This window comes from Trichomycterus rosablanca, chromosome 15, assembly GCF_030014385.1.
Source record: "Trichomycterus rosablanca isolate fTriRos1 chromosome 15, fTriRos1.hap1, whole genome shotgun sequence".
NCBI classification, from domain to species: domain Eukaryota; kingdom Metazoa; phylum Chordata; class Actinopteri; order Siluriformes; family Trichomycteridae; genus Trichomycterus; species Trichomycterus rosablanca.
In genome coordinates, this window is record NC_086002.1 from 26,135,180 (window position 1) to 26,147,545 (window position 12,366).

Below are 12,366 nucleotides of genomic sequence, written 5' to 3' on the forward strand. Positions count from 1 at the left end.
CCTGGTCAGGAGCAAACCTGTACCACCACCCCTACCAGATCCTCTCGGTGTATGAGAGAAGGTGTAGGCAGAGGATAAGGCTGCTGGTGTTGCTGAGTTCTCTGTGGTGATCCATGTCTCAGTCAGTGCCAGGAAGTCAAGGCTGTGAGAAAGTGCAAAAGCTGAGATAAAGTCAGCTTTCTGGACGGCTGATTGACAGTTCCAGACCCCACTTACCACCACTGTTTGAGACTGTTGCAACAGTTGGGGGTAGATGAGGTTGCTGGCGTTGCTGTTCCTATAATGTGCCCTCTGATGTCTGCAGGGTCTGTGAGATATAAGCACAGGAATAATTGAGTAGCACATGCTGAGAAAAAGTTTGATAGATTAAACAATGTCAGAGACTGATAGTACTTACCCAAGTTAGTTTAGATTAGTAGAAAAAACCTAGTGATAGAGAAGACCAGCCGCTACAGACGGTACTGTAGCGGAGATTTAATTTTATACTAGGCTTAGCCCTGCCCCTCAATTTACACCTAGGTCTCTAACAAAAGGCACCTGAAGCCACTTTAACCAATCAGCAAAACACAGATTAATGCATCAACAGACTATTTTTTAACAATAGTTAAATGCTACTTAAATGCTACTTCAATTCTAGCAATGTTAATAATCAAAGTTACAAAGATAGAGTCTAGAACAAGTTACAGCAAAAAATACACACTTTAACCAGAAGCTTACCTTACCCAGGAATACAAATGAACACTATAAAAGTTACAAGCACTGATTATCAGTTTATTAATACATGAATATTATAGGTAAGAACAATGTCTTAGGTTGCAAAATGCATCTGTAGCACGGCTATCCCAGAAATAAAATTAACCGACAACGCCACCCCTTAGTTTAAACCTGGAGGTAAGGGGAACTCCAGTCCAAACCAATAATTACACCGTCACAAAGAAAAATCAATATGACGTTCTTTATTATAACACTAAGTAGCAAAGCGTACTAAAAACAATAAGATCGCCACTTGGATTAGTATTAATAATTTAGTGTATAAAAGCAACCCCAGTAGTCCACCTCTAGCCAGAACTATTAATGTGTACTATACTATTACTAACCATATCGAGTACCCAAAATACACTCCAATCACAAAGTATTACATTACACTTCAACCTTTAAGTCCAACACTGCAAGACCACTACACAATTGGACATTCAATGTAATTATAGTGAACAATTCCCACACACTTTAAAACTAGTCTGGCTGGGGTAAGACTATTACTGGAGCCGCTTACTCCTCTGGAAGTGGCTTTACACTAGTACAATTTTTAAAAGAACCACATTAAAAATGTGGTTACCTACGTATAAAAATTACAAAATACAAAAGAAAACACACATAAAACAAAGAAAACTGGCAGAAAAGAACAGCGGCTGACGCTCTACATTCACTCCAGCCCTCTACAATAAACAAACAAAGACACAAAACAATACTTTAGAGCCTAACTAAACACGTTAAGAATATTTTATCGTTCATGCTCTATGCTCAAATACATTTTAATGTTATAATGCTACTACAAGCACATACCTTTTAATCGCTGTTTAAATACCTTTAATGTTACAGTTCATTGGTGCACTAAAACAAACGAGTCCCAGTCGTATTCACTTCACTCCGAATTAACACGAGGCAATATGAAGTATATCCACTGCTAGTTGCGTCACGCACACACACTGTGAAAATACATATAACCCGTTTAACGGCTAATAACATTCTCAACTATAAAATCGCCAGCCAAAATCCCACAAATTACCTCTGTAGAAAACGTTCACCACAACTGGCCACCACATCCAGGTACCTGGTACTCTCGGCGTCTCACCTACTACCCTCAACAGAGCGTGGTATACGCCATCACTTTTTACTCGTTGGCTTTATACTCTCACCAGGACTCAACACTGCCCCCAACGACAGGGCCACCCGCTACACATTTTCTTTTTTTTCATTTTAATTTCTGCTTTAACAGCACCCACCATACAGCAGGGACTGTCAAGGCGGTTCATACCCAATCAGTGCGCACGTAAGTTTGATCAGTTAGAATGAACAGCCCTACAACACATTAATCATTAATAGAAAATGGACTAGATCTTGTAAAATGATTTTTATTTTTTATTTTGCAGCTGTAGAAAGAACTGTCCTGGAGGCACTGAGAGAGATGGACCTGAAGATAAATTACCTGACATCTCTTGTAGAATCTCTTGTGGGCAAGGACGGATTAAGGATAGTCTGGGCCCCTGGGCAAAGAGTTGCCCAGGGCCCCACCCCCACACCCCTCCAAAAACATAAATAAATTAATACATTAAACAACCTGTCAATAACTAACCCTAACACAAGAATCTATTTTATATAAGTTTCTTTCTACTCTTCTTTCTTGCAAAGTCATCCACTAATTCATCAAAATTAAGCTGTCTGACCAAATCTGATTCAATGGCCAGAAGTGACAGTGAGTTCAGGCGGTTTTGGCGCATCCTAATCCTGAGTTCATTCTTAATACGAGCCAGTTTGGAGAATGAACGCTGCCCTTGACAATTTGTGATAGGCACAGTCAAAAAAAGTCTAAGTGCTATGTAGACATTTGGAAAGGTTGACTGTAAATTCAAATTTATCATGGTTTTGAGCATTTTACTAGGACATTTTTCTTTTTCTGTTATGAATGATTTGTATTGTATCAATTCATCTGCCAGGCTCATGTTCAGATCTGAAGGATATGCTGCAGCGAGTGAGTTAGCCTTTAAAGTGAGCTCACTGTTGGACATATTGTCAGGCATGAAAAGAACATCAAATAGCTCAGTTAAGTGTGTGTATGCATTCAAACTGCTTGAAATTGCTTGTCTTAAATTTAAATAATTGCAAAATTGCTAAATTAATTTGTGTCTCTGCGCTTAAGAGAAATTGAACATAATAATTTTGAAACAATACAAATTCAGAAACATTAAGTAAGAGCCTGAATCGCATATTTGCAACAAAACGTCTGTTATGAAATATGGTAGCTTGCCTGGCAATTTGTAGGTCCCTAGAAACGACTTCTATGGAAGTCAAGGGCCCCATAGCAGGGGCCCTCGTGATCAAGGGCCCTCTAATAGTATGCCCTGCTCTTCTCTAGGGCCCCCTGGTAGGGGCTCTCATAACCAGGGCCCTCTAAAAATATGCCCCCCTCTTTCCTAGGACCCCTAATAGCCAGAAGTCGAAGTCAGAGCAGTGCCACAACGCCTCATCCATTTTCATAAGGGGCCCAAAAGCATGGCTAGGGCCCAAAAGCATGGCTAGGGCCCCCAAAAGCATGGCTAGGGCCCAAAAGCATGGCTAGGGCCCCCAAAAGCATGGCTAGGGCCCAAAAGCATGGCTAGGGGCTCCAAAAGCATGGCTAGGGGCCCCAAAAGCATGGCTAGGGCCCCCAAAAGCATGGCTAGGGCCCAAAAGCATGGCTAGGGGCTCCAAAAGCATGGCTAGGGGCCCCAAAAGCATGGCTAGGGCCTCCAAGAGGCCCTGGGGTCAAAGTCCCTAATAGTCAGAGGATCCTTAAAATGGAGGGCCCTCGGAAATAAAAATATATTGTATCATAAATGTTGATAGGCATCGCAAAATGTTTTGGGCCAGTGCCCCCCCGGGGCCCCCTGACCTCAAGGGCCCCTGGGCGCTGGCCCCACTGGCCCGGTCAGTAATCCAGCCATGCTTGTGGGTGGTCGTCGAATTTTGCCCCCACAACAGCAAGATGATGAAGACTTGAATGTCATCCCTCTGGATTCAGTAGAAGCCCTAAAAAATTTAGAAGAAAGGCTTCTGAGCAACGGACTGAAGCAAAGGATGGTAAAGCTCATTTATAAATTATTTCCTATCAAATAGGACCATGACATGATTCACAAAGTATTCACAAATATTTCCTGTTGTTTTATATTTTTAAGCGTATGATAGCTTTAACTTTAAAAATTTAATACAAATGCAAGAAAAAAAAAATACAAATAACATTTGGGTGAGTGACAATGGGAGAATGTAACTTTATATATAAGGATTCATACTTAATAAAAAAAAAATAACCTTTAAAATAAAATGCAAATAAGACATTTAATAGTAACAACAAAATGTATGAAGTTTATACATTTCTATTACCGTGCATTATTTCAGATTAACATGCTGTCACTAGGTGGTGGACATACCATGAAAAAGACAATCTGGAGAATTGCCAGCAAAGTGTTCACCACCAACCTTGCGAAAAGCCTTAACTGGTGCGGCAGGGGAGACAAGCGAGGTCTAAAACAAACCGCATGTGGACAAGTTATTATTGGTTAGTCAAGATAAACAATTTACACCTAAAGAAACAATCAGAATGTTTATATGGAGCCTAATACACTGCTCAAAAAAAATTAAACACTTAGAAAACACATCAGATCTCAATGGGAAAAAAAAATCATGCAGATTATCTTTCCTGATATGGACTGGGTAATGTGTTAGGAACGAAAGGATGCCACATAGTTTAATGGAAATGATAATTATCATCTTAGAGAAGGTTGAATTCAAAGTCATACTCTCGTCACATGAGGCCGGGCACTGTTGTGCACCAGGACGAACCCAGGACCCACTGGGCGCCAGTGGCGGATCTGCCAATTCCGGTGTTCTATGGCAAATGCCAATCAAGCTCTACGGTGCTGGGCTGTGAGCACAGGGCACACTACAGGACGTGGGGCCTTCAGGCCACCCTCATGAAGCCCGTTTTGATTGTTTGGTCAGACACATTCACACCAGTGGCCTGCTGGAGTTCATTTTGTAGGGCTCTGGCAGTGCTCATCCTGTTCCTCCTTGTACAAAGGAGCAGATACTGGTCCTGCTGAGGAGTTAAGGTCCTTCTACGGCCTTGCCCAGCTCTCCTAGAGTAACTGCCTGTCTCCTGGAATCTCCTCAATACTCTCTTAAGACACAGCAAACCTTCTGACAATGGCACGTATTGATGTGTGTTATGGCTGCTGTGTAGTGTCTGTGTGTGTTTGTGTGTTCTTCCTTTTTCCTCCCTGTCCCTAGGTGGAGCCAAGAAAATTCCTAACTACCTGTGCTGGTGAGGTTATAAAAGGAGAAGAAATGAAGACCAGAGAGAGAGAGAGAGAGAGAGAAAGACAAAGACTAAGACTAAGACTAAGACTAAGACTAAGACTAAGACTAAGACTGAGAGAATTGGTGGTGGATGTATTGTAGTTGGCTGTTATCCTTAGTGATTAAGTGAGGTGCTGAGTATTGTAAATATTGTAAATTATGAATGTTATTGCTTGTCTGTGTAAATAATTGTAAATATGGAGTGGGGTGTTTATGTGAATTCAAAAGAGCTGGAAGGGGGTAAGTGCCATTTTGTTTGTAACCTTTTTCTCCTGGTTTTGTGTTTAGTTAGGGAGTCAGGATAGAAACCTGTTTTTTTGTTACCTTTATTTTTTGGTTAGGTTAGTAAGAGGTTTGGGTTTAAAGTTAGTGTGGGTTTTGTTTATTATTTTGGCCTTGCTTACCCCTGGAGAGAGAGCTTGGTTTGACTGTATTATTGAATCTATTGTAAATAAATTTGTAATTGTGAAGTTCACTTTAGTGTGAAACGTGTGTGTGTATTTTGGTGCACGAGATACTCTAATACCCTAGGCTGGCGTGTAACATATTTGGGGGCTCATCTAAACACTTATTAACTGAAGCAATACAGTGTGAGTTTATTAGTAATTCAGTGTGGGTAGCAAACAGTGGCTTTACTGTCTTTGTTCTCTCTGGTGGTCTCTTTGTTTTTCTTGTGCATTGGTGGCACAATACTTTTGTGTGGGGAGGTGAGTGTACTATTTGTATTGGGGACATGGAGTTTGACTTGGAGAAATTTATTCGGTCTCCAACAGTAGAGGCCTTGAGTAAATGCAGGAAGGCGGAATTGTTGGAGGTAGCTGGGTTTTATGATGTAGCCATACCACGTGCTGCGCGTAAAGCTGATATAATGGAGGTTGTGCTTGCTAAACTGCGTGATGACCAAAGGTTGCCAGTGTCTCCGGATTCGGGGAGTGTTGTCGGAACTCAGCCTGCTATGTTACCTAGGGTGGAGGGTGCTAGTGTTACCTTGGGGGAACCTGGTATTTTTCCAGTGGCGGAGGCCGCTGGGAGATTACCAAAAACACCTCCTGGTATGAAGCTAGGCACTTCTCCATCTGGGGCAAGTCCTCTAAGTAACTTAGAGTTGAACATGGCTATAAAGCTGAAAGAGCTGGATCTAGCAATAAGACAACAGGAGAGCGAAACCCAAAGACTGCGGGTTCGTGCTTTGGAGTTGGAGGCAACGAGGCCTTCATCTCGGGGACAACCTGGGTCTCACGCTATAGAGTTTGATATCAGCAAGTATATCTCTCTGGTACCTCCATTTAGAGAATCTGAGGTAGATTCTTATTTTACGGCATTTGAGCGCGTGGCTACTACTTTGCATTGGCCTAGAGATATGTGGCCTTTGCTACTCCAATGTAAACTGGTTGGAAAGGCTCAGGAAGTGTGTTCATCATTGAGTGTGGAGCAGAGTCTTGATTATGAGATCATTAAGGCCGCTGTCCTGAGAGCCTATGAGTTAGTCCCAGAGGCCTACCGGCAAAGATTTCGTTCTCATTCAAAGTCTGGGGATCAGACATTTGTGGAGTTTGCTCGTGAGAAGGCAAACTTATTTGAGAAGTGGTGTTCAGCTTCTAAAGTGACCAATTTAAGTCAGTTGAAGGAGCTAATTTTATTAGAAGAGTTCAAAAACTCTGTTCCTGAAGCTGTGGTGGTTCATCTAAACGAACAAAAAGTGTTAACCCTGTCTGAAGCTGCTGTCTTAACTGATGAGTATGTGTTGACTCATAAGACAGTGTTCCCATGCAGCAAGGCGATGTTGGTACACGGAGTTAGTACCAAGGACAGGAGGGACAAAAGAGGGTTAGAGAATTGGTCTCGTGTGTCACGAACATTTGAGAGGTCATTTAGAAGTGACAAAACCCCTCCCAAACCGATTGGTGAGTCATCTGCACCTACTGCTGGGAATCGTACCTGTTTTTATTGTAAACGCCCAGGTCATTTGATTGCGGAGTGTGAGGCATGGAATAAAAAGAGAGACAAACCCAAGAGTGTAGCTTGTGTTTCGGCTGAGACTGTTCATGTTTCTGAGTGTGAACTTCCCCAAGGTAAATGTGACGTTACCTTTAATCCTTTTATCCTGGATGGTTATGTTTCACTAAATGAAAAGTCTGAGTGTCGTGTGCCGGTGAAGATCCTTCGTGATACAGGGGCAGCTCAATCATTTATTACTGATAAAATGCTTTCTATGGGTGAGAATACATTTTGTGGATCATTTGTAGTTGTGCATGGAATAGATTTGACACCAGTTAGTGTACCACTACATAATGTGTATTTACAGTCTGAACTAATCAGGGGGATGGTACGATTGGCTGTACTTTCTGAGTTGCCAGTTGATGGAATAGATGTCATCCTGGGAAATGACCTAGCTGGGGGAAAAGTGTTTCCCATTCCTGAAGTAGTTTTTGAACCTGTAGCTGGAATGGATAACTTACAACAGGAATTTCCTACTGTGTTTCCCATGTGTGTAACTACTCGATCACAAAGTGTTAAAGAAAAGATGAGCTTGACTAATCTTTTTGAGGACTCTTCTTTTCAGAACAAAGACGCATCTGTTCTTGATCCCGCTGTCGGCTCTGCAAGTCCAATGAGTCAAGATTCTGTTACTTGTCTTACCCTTACTCTGCCTGTGGATCGAGCTGAGTTAGTGTCTGCTCAAGAAGCTGATCCTTCTCTGTCTAAATATTGGTCATCTGTGGTAGACCAGCGACAAATTCATGGGTCTTGTGTGGCATATTATAAACAGGAGGGTATTCTAATGAGAAAGTGGGCACCTTCTCTACCATCAAATGAGTGGAGCTGCATTTTTCAAATAGTTGTGCCAGAACCGTATAGGCTGTATGTGCTAAATCTTGCGCATGATCATGTGATGGCAGGACATCTAGGGGTAAATAAAACTTATAAGCGTATTTTGCAACACTTCTTTTGGCCTGGTTTGAAAGCTGATGTAGTGAAATACTGCCAATCATGCCACGCATGTCAGGTGGCAGGAAAGCCCAATCAGCGTATACCACCAGCACCTTTATGTCCAATACCAGCTGTCTGTGAACCCTTTGAGCATTTGTTGGTAGATTGTGTAGGTCCGCTCCCAAAGACAAAAAGTGGAAACCAGTTCCTATTAACTATAATGTGCCTCTCCACTCGTTTCCCGGATGTGTTTCCACTGCGTAACATCACAGCAAAGTCAGTATCAAAAGCCCTGGTACGCTTTTGTTCTGTGTTTGGGTTGCCGAAAACTGTACAAACTGATCAGGGAACAAATTTCACAGCAAAACTGTTTTCTCAGGTCCTTCAACAACTGGGTATCCAACACCAAGTTTCCTCAGCATTTCATCCTGAGAGTCAAGGAGCTTTGGAGAGGTTCCATCAAACGTTAAAGGCAAGATTAAGAACATTTTGTCTTGAAACGGAAAAGGAGTGGGATGAAGGGATTCCTCTCTTGATGTTTGCCATCAGAGAGGTGGTACAGGAGTCCACTGGGTTTAGTCCTGCACAATTGGTGTTTGCACATACGGTGCGTGGCCCGTTGAAACTCCTAAAAGATCAACTGTTGACTGAGCAGAGTGGTAAACCCCAGAACTTGTTAGAGTATGTAAGTAGATTTAGAGACAGGCTCCATCGAGCCTGTGAAGTGGCAAAAAAATCTCTTTCATCTGCTCAGTCCTCTATGAAAATGTATTTTGATAAGAAAGCAGTGCCTCGAGAATTTAACCCTGGAGCCCAAGTTTTAGTTCTGTTGCCAGTTCCTGGGTCAGCCCTGCGTGCAAAATTTGCCGGTCCCTATAAAGTGTACAAAAAACTAAATGATGTAAACTATGTGATCTCTACTCCAGATCGAAGGCGAAAGCACAGAGTGTGTCACGTCAATATGTTAAAAGGGTATATTAGTCGTGAGAGTGAAATGTGCACAAAGCCAGTAGATGTGTCTACTCTGGCAAGTAAACCTATCTTGGTGACGGTGGTGTCAGAGACAGATAATGTGTGTGATGATGGACTAATGCCTGTTGCAATGTCTGTGTTATCTGCTAGTCTGCAGAACTCTGAAGTGCTGGCTAACCTGGATTCCTCTTTGCAACATCTTTCTAATGATTCTTGTGTGGAACTGAAGACCTTGTTGGGTAAATATGCTAACCTGTTTACAGATGTCCCACGACAAACACATGTTCTCCAACATGACATTGATGTGGGTACCAATGCTCCCGTCCGACAAAATTATTATCGGGTAAATCCTGTCAAGCGGGCTACTATGAAGTCAGAGGTTGATTACCTGGTAGGGCATGGTTTGGCTATTCCTAGCTCCAGTCCATGGAGTTCCCCATGTGTAATGGTGCCTAAATCGGATGGCAGTTACCGGTTCTGTACGGATTACCGAAAAGTGAATGCTATCACTGTCCCTGATTCCTTTCCATTGCCTCGGATAGAGGACTGTATTGATAGTGTGGGTACTGCCAAATACGTTACAAAGTTGGATCTCTTAAAAGGGTACTGGCAGGTTCCGTTAACTGACCGTGCATCTGAAATTTCTGCTTTTGTGACCCCGGATGCGTTCTTGCAATATACCGTCATGCCGTTTGGGATGCGTAATGCCCCTGCCACTTTTCAGCGTTTGATGAATTGTGTTCTTCAGTCTGTGCCTAATTGTGCTGCGTATTTAGATGATGTGGTGGTGTATACACTCACTTGGGAAGAACATTTAAGCACACTGAAAAGAGTCTTTGATTGTTTAGATCAAGCGTCATTGACGTTAAATCTTGCCAAATGTGAGTTTGGAAAGGCTACCATACGTTATCTTGGAAGGGAGATAGGTCAAGGTAGAGTCCGGACCCCTACCGATAAAATAACAGCTGTTCTGGCATACCCTGTGCCACGTACTAGACGTGAATTACGCAGATTCTTGGGTATGGCTGGATATTATCGAGTTTTTTGTAAAAATTTCTCAATAGTGGTGTTCCCATTGACCAATCTGCTTAAAAACAATGTGGAGTATGTTTGGTCAAAAAAGTGTCAGGAAGCTTTTGAAAGTGCAAAAAGTTTGTTGTGTAGTGCTCCAGTGTTGGCAGCTCCAGACTTCACCCGGCCATTTAAGTTAGAAGTAGATGCCTGTGATATGGGAGCTGGTGCTGTCCTAATTCAAGAAGACAGTCAGGGAGTTGATCACCCTGTATGTTTTTATTCTAAGAAGTTCAATAGTTACCAACTTCGTTACAGCACTATTGAAAAGGAGACATTGGCATTGCTCTTGGCCTTACAGCAGTTTGAAATTTATTTAAATTCACATCCATCACCTACGATTGTGTACACCGACCATAATCCTTTGGTTTTCCTATCAAGGATGAGCAACAAAAATCAACGTTTAATGAGATGGGCTCTACTAGTACAACCATTTAACATCACAATAGAACATAAAAGAGGATCAGAAAATATTGTAGCAGATGCCTTGTCACGTTCAGTGGTCCCCTGAGTACTCAGTTTTTTTAGTGGGGGGGTGTTATGGCTGCTGTGTAGTGTCTGTGTGTGTTTGTGTGTTCTTCCTTTTTCCTCCCTGTCCCTAGGTGGAGCCAAGAAAATTCCTAACTACCTGTGCTGGTGAGGTTATAAAAGGAGAAGAAATGAAGACCAGAGAGAGAGAGAGAAAGACAAAGACTGAGAGAATTGGTGGTGGATGTATTGTAGTTGGCTGTTATCCTTAGTGAATTAGTGAGGTGCTGAGTATTGTAAATATTGTAAATTATGAATGTTATTGCTTATCTGTGTAGATAATTGTAAATATGGAGTGGGGTGTTTATGTGAATTCAAAAGAGCTGGAAGGGGGTAAGTGCCATTTTGTTTGTAACCTTTTTCTCCTGGTTTTGTGTTTAGTTAGGGAGTCAGGATAGAAACCTGTGTTTTGTTTCCTTTATTTTTTGGTTAGGTTAGTAAGAGGCTTGGGTTTAAAGTTAGTGTGGGTAGTGTTTATTATTTTGGCCTTGCTTACCCCTGGAGAGAGAGCTTGGTTTGACTGTATTATTGAATCTATTGTAAATAAATTTGTAATTGTGAAGTTCACTTTAGTGTGAAACGTGTGTGTGTATTTTGGTGCACGAGATACTCTAATACCCTAGGCTGGCGTGTAACACTAAGCATTAAACAAATAATAAAAACTAATAAAAACTAGCAAACCCACTCTAAAAACTAATTAAAACTAACTGAATTAGAGAAAAAAAAGTCAAAACGAAATAAAACTAAACTATAATGAAAAATCCAAAACTATTATAACCTTGGTAAAAACTCACCCAACTAGTTACATTTACTTAGTTACTGTCCACCACTGCTAATGTATGCCTTAATGCAGGAGCAATATATTAATTATTTTAGTAATTAAGGTCAAGTGTCATCAGTTATTCATGAGATTCATACAGATCATCAGGATAACCATCACAAATATTACCTCATGTCATGTTTGTGGTGCTTTAACTGAAAAGTGGTGCTTAAATATTTCTTATTTAATTTTATGTTCTGTTGCGGATTAAATAACTAAAGATTTGTTATGAAATCACTGAAAATGTTTGCTAAGTAGTAGAAATTAATGTGGCTCTATGGGTTGAAAATGTACAACGGTTCCCTACGGGAGTGTCGCCACTCTGTTCTCTCTACCGCTCTGGATACACTTAAAACATCGTCCCGTTATTATTGTTAGGATTTAAGTTTTGTTTAAGCTGACAGTGTAATGGTCAACTATTATCATTAAACAGCATTAAGTGGCTCTATTTATATGCATTCTGACATAAAGCAAGCGTTGTTCAATTGTTTTATTTAGACACAATGCCGCACAGCTTGTACTGATGGCTTTTAGTCTTTACGTATCATTTGCAGATAGCAAATGATCTGTTTTCTTGTGCCTCATGTGTGACAAATTGTCATTGGACTATATGTCCATGTTTAGTGATGATGCTGATGATGATAATGTCATAATAACAGAAGAAGAGCAAGAATTTAAAAAAATCACAGGATTGCTGGCCTAAAACAAGAACAAATACAACAGAGAATAAAAAACCACTACTACTAATATAAAGTACTACTATACGTATGTAATATATATATACATATATATATATATATATTAATTATAAATAACCATACAACAATAAACAAAAAATCTTTATCTCTATATCTGTTTTTTCTCTTTCTATTTTATTCAAAGAGCTTTATTAGCGTGACTGTTGTAGTACTTACAGTATTGCTAAAGCATTG

General features: G+C 41.0%; 2 long non-coding RNA genes across 2 annotated transcripts; one reads left to right on the forward strand and one right to left on the reverse strand.

The window, feature by feature from the left end:
• Positions 1 to 941: 941 nt before the first annotated feature.
• LOC134329129 (uncharacterized) lies at positions 942 to 1,884 on the reverse strand. Its single transcript, XR_010014785.1, has 3 exons — positions 1,787 to 1,884; positions 1,564 to 1,706; positions 942 to 1,436 (listed from the first exon to the last, which is right to left on the reverse strand). It is a non-coding gene; the product is annotated as an uncharacterized LOC134329129 (long non-coding RNA).
• Positions 1,885 to 9,185: 7,301 nt separating this feature from the next.
• LOC134329176 (uncharacterized) lies at positions 9,186 to 11,181 on the forward strand. Its single transcript, XR_010014831.1, has 2 exons — positions 9,186 to 9,254; positions 10,689 to 11,181. It is a non-coding gene; the product is annotated as an uncharacterized LOC134329176 (long non-coding RNA).
• Positions 11,182 to 12,366: the final 1,185 nt, after the last annotated feature.